The 4834-nt window shown below is 43.0% G+C and overlaps 1 long non-coding RNA gene across 1 annotated transcript; it reads right to left on the bottom strand.

Annotated features, from left to right (window-relative positions):
- Nucleotides 1–1027: 1027 nt before the first annotated feature.
- LOC145660159 (uncharacterized) lies at nucleotides 1028–3965 on the bottom strand. The gene is made up of 4 exons (XR_014126344.1): nucleotides 3843–3965; nucleotides 3696–3768; nucleotides 2016–2199; nucleotides 1028–1155 (listed from the first exon to the last, which is right to left on the bottom strand). It is a non-coding gene; the product is annotated as an uncharacterized LOC145660159 (long non-coding RNA).
- Between the last annotated feature and the right edge of the window lie 869 nt (nucleotides 3966–4834).

The raw sequence follows: 4834 nt of genomic DNA, 5'->3' as shown, positions 1-4834 counted from the left end.
GTCTGGAGGTGCGGCTGCACTCAGCGATGGAAGGCGTGGGAGGTTTGCAGGCGCGGCACTGGGAGGAGCGTAGGCAGGCAGGCCAGAGAGAAAAAGGCTGGGGAGGCAGGCAGGCACGGAGGGAGGGAGCCTGGGGAGAGAAGGAGGCAGGGAGGCTGACAGGGAGGGAGGGAGTGAGGGAGGCTCAGGAGGCAGTGAGGCAGGTAGGCAGCCAGGGTGGGAGGGAGGGAGGCTGGGGATACATGAGGCCAGACAAGCAGCATGTGACCCATACTCCAGGGGAGGCTGGGAATACATGTGGTCACATGATTAGAATCGAGACCCAGACACCGAGGGGAGGCTGGGGCTACCCATGGCCGGTAGATCTGAATAGAGACCCAGACTCCTGGGGGAGGTTTGGAATACATTCTGTTCATCTGGCCACATGTAACCCCAGTCTCCCTCCCTTCCTGCCTCCCTCCTTTCCTCCCCAGTGTACCCAGTGTTCTTGCTCTCTCCCTGCCTGCTTGCCTCCCCACCCTCCCTGCCTCCCTCCATCCAAGCCTGCTTGCCTGACTCCCCAGCCTCACTCCAGCCTCTCTGCCCACCCAGCTTGCCTGCCTGCCTACCTGCTTACCTCCAAAGCCTCCCTCCCTTCCTGCCTTCCCCACCTGCCTCCCCAGTGCCTCTCTCTCCCTCCCTGCCTGCCTGCCTCCCCAGCCTCTCTGCTTACCCTCCTGCCCACCCACTTGCCTGCCTGCCCAGCTTATGTGCCAGTCTGCCTCCCTCCCTGTTTGCCTGTCTCCCTCACTCCTCAGCCCCCTCCCTCCCTCCATCTCTCCCTGCTTGTCTGCCAGCCTGCTTGTCTTCCCAGACTCCCTCCCTCCCTCCCTCCCTGCCTCCCCAGCCTACCACCCTCCCTGCCTGCCTGCCTGTGCACCCTCCCTCCCTGCCTCCCTGCCTCCCCAGCCTCTCTGCTTACCCTGCCACCTGCCCACCTGCCTGCCCAGTTTACTTGCCTGTCTGCCTCCCTGCCTGCCTATCTGGCACAGTGATGCATTCACCCCTGCTATGCTCACTCTCCATCACTGTGCAGCAAGCATGAGATGGAGCTTTCAGCTGGGGGCTGATGTTGAGTCTTCCAGCTGGCTGGAGCAACAGTGTGTCCATCCTCATCTAATATGCATGAAAGTAGAGGAGGTTTGTACAGTGTTCATTTTCATTTAATCAAAGAAATAACTTGCTAAGCCTGGCAGCATAGTGTTAACTTTATTCTAATGCAGCATATTTATCTGGGGGATGGGACATCCTGCTCGACTGGGAAGCAGCAGCACATGGTATTTCTGGAATGTTGGACCAAGTTGCATCGAAAGATGTTTCGACATACGTCTTGTGATTCCACTCTTACTTGAAATGGTCATATTCCAGACAATCCATGCACCTCTGTTATCTTTTTTTCATGAAAAGAAGCCACGCCTCTCCTCCATGACACCTTCTTGCATGTTTGTAAGAGATTGAAATCATGACACTCAATGTTAGTTTTGCACAATGCCTAATTCAGAAAAATGCACAAGCAATGCTAAAAAGAAGTCTTCATCTCGGAGTCGTATAATTCTGATGGATCGGGCAATTTGGAACTGGTTCCTGATTCCCATCACTTTGCTTCATGAATGAAAAAGCTGATTGTGTGTTGAGGAAAACAGATGTTTTTATAAGTGGCTGTGAATGGATTTGCTTTTGCTATTAAAGTGTGTTATTCCTACTACCATATCTTCTCAGATTCACTATTCATTCGAGTTCTCTTAAGTTTATAGTCTGCTATAGACTGCTACCTGCATATCTAACACAAAAATTAGTGCTTCCCATTGCAGAGCCAAGATTATTCTGACATGTTAAGTCATTAAAATGACTTCATTCTGGTTACCATGATATTAAGAATGGAATGCTTTGAGAATACCAACTCCAGACAGATAAACAGAAAACCTATAGATGATGCATAAAATGAATGCTGGATGAAAATAGATACATTCACTCACATCTGCAGGAGAACCTGCCATGTCTCTCTCCTCCTTCAGTGTCTGCTGCTCCTCCCTCATCTTCCTCAGCCACTCTCCCATCATCTCCTCATCTGCCGCCTTGTGGTGTCCATGTGGAAAGGGGTGACACTGTGATGTGGGGGAATGGTGCCGATGTCTATGTCGTTGGTTATAAGGATGGATTCTGTTTCAGCCAAAATCCATGTTAGTTTAAAACCTGCGTAACATGGTACACCACAAAGTTAGTTTTCAGCTCATGAGGCACAGCATTGGAAATACCCGAGACAACTGCCAGATGCAATTTACCCTGTCCCCATCCATTTCTGAACTTTTATTGTCCCCACTACTTCTTGAAAGTGTATTAAGAAAATATTAGTATTTTCTTCACAAGCTTCATTTTGCTCCATTTGATAAATATAATTTGATTAATTGTTGTTTTGATCTATAAATCGAATCATATTATGTTCTTAATGACAATCAGAACACATTCTTGCTGATATGTTGTTGAGACGATGGTGAAATAAACGCAGTACAACTGACGTTTCTTGAAATGCTGATTAATCAAAATCAATAGAAAACAACTGTACTTCAAATATATATTAAACCATAATGTTAGTTTTGAGAAGCAGGCAAGATGGGAGTCGCATGCCGCTAGAAATGTATGGCTTTACTGAGCAGAGTAAACACTGCAGGCAACAGCCTACAGTGATCACGTAAAGCTCATCATATTATTCCTAGAGAGTAACATTCTGTCCCTCAAAGGCAATGAAACAAGAAAACGTTGGTTTGTGGGATTGAATTTTGCATCCTAATGGGGAGAAGACAATTCAAGCCAGTTTTTAAACTATGCCTTTCAGGCACCAAAAAGGAGGAAATGCTGGATGGATCCAGAAGTCCCCTTGCTGTATGGTTTCTGTAGTGTAGAGGTTATCATGTTTGTTTTACAGGCAGAAAGTACCTGGTTCAATACCAGGCTGAAACACTTTTCTTGGTAAATGTGTAACTGCTGTCCTTACAGTTGAATGGAGGGCTGTTCTTCACAGAGCAAAGTCAGGCTCCTTAACTAATCGCCAAACTGATTAATTAAAACTCGTAGCATAATGTCTATGCTAATTCAAGACTTTCAAACATTAGTACAGGAAGTATAAACTTTAGTGAGTGTGTCCTTATTTTGTTTCCTAAAAAGGTTTATGCTAATTAGCTCAATTTTAAAAGTTACTTTCATCAAGTCTATGGCAAAAAAAAAATCCTTGCAAGGCAATGTCAAGCATACAGAATTTGTGCAATAGGTTATGCTCTAAATGCCAATGAGAGAACTACAGAGATAAAGTAAAACTCTTCATATTATGCCCAGTTAGCAACAGTCTGTTTCTCGAAGGGTAAGAAACAAGAGAACTTTGGTGGGGTTGTCTGAATTTTGCATCCTAATGCTTGAGAAGTCATACTGCTTAGCCAGATTTAAAACTATGATTTTCAAGCCCAAAAAATGAGCAAATGCTGGAAAGCAGCATTTTTTTCTGCAACTTTGAATCAGATATTTCTGAAAAATTAGAATTGTAAACCATTTAAATTTTAAGTACATCTGCTCGTAAAACCCATTTTAGGCTATCCAACATACCCACGAAATTTGCATAAAATGGCAGCTATTTGTGAACAGAGAGAGTAATGGTATTTACTAACCGTCAAAATGATTTATTGCTTGATTTGATTGGTTGATTTGACAGCTGTCAATCATCCTCGTCGTCCGAGTCATCTTAGAAAAGAAAGTTGATCCAATTATTCTAGTATAAATGCGATTAATAAACATGCTTTTAAAAATATACTTACGTGGAGATGGTGGCCTACAGGTTAGTGTGGTTGAACAGCGTGAATAGGCCTAGAATTATTTAGATGTATGTTATAAGCCACAGTGACCTCTGTATACGTTTCTGTAAACGTTGCCGGTTGTAAGAGGTGAAATATTTGTGAGCTCCGCCAGAAGGCTCGATGAATAGTGGATGACAGTAGAGGGATTCACCCCCTCTGCCTGTGCGACAAATTAACGCACTGCATAAACTTTTAGACATAAAGCGATCTTTTAACATATGGTAGACGCACTCTAGAAAAGATTACCTTGTAACAACTCATTCAATATATGAACTGTTTCATCAGCTTGTTTCCTTATATCTGCAAATAAAAGTAACAAAAATGTAAACAAAACAAATACATACAATTAAAATTTATAAAAGTTCACAAATAAGAAATTACCTTGGTCGGCAATTCTCTCCACAGAGTCAAGGAAGTCGTGAACGTCGGAAACTATGGAAATACATAGAACAGACTTATAGACCATGAGTAGAAAAGATCACCATAATGATATCCTTTATACCAAAACCGCATTTATGTCAGGTCATGTACTGGTTAATTTAAGTAAATAGATTCACCCACTTCGAAGCTAAAGTTTTTCTATTTAGCTAGCCCTGAGAATAAGAATAGCCGTCGATCAAAAGAGTTTTAGTCGATCAAAATGTTTCACGTACTCTATGGCATAGCGGTCATATTACATATTGACCATTAATCATCAGAATAAAAACATTGACAATATCCTTTCCTAGATAGCTCGCAAAAGAATACTTACGATAGCTTGTAGATAATACGCATTGATTGTTAAAATGTATGTTTTGTCTAGATCTGAAATTAATTACGACGCTAAGCCCCACTGAGTTAAATCATACAACGCACGATAAAGTATTTCATCCATTAGCTAAATAAATAGCTAAATACACGTCAGCCTTTTTAGTAACTTATACTAATATAAGGTATAGCATGAATTAGTTAAG

Source organism: Electrophorus electricus, chromosome 2 (genome assembly GCF_041902795.1).
Source record: "Electrophorus electricus isolate QZ-2024a chromosome 2, ASM4190279v1, whole genome shotgun sequence".
Taxonomy (NCBI): Eukaryota; Metazoa; Chordata; class Actinopteri; order Gymnotiformes; family Gymnotidae; genus Electrophorus; species Electrophorus electricus.
This window is presented reverse-complemented; position numbering and strand designations above follow the sequence as displayed.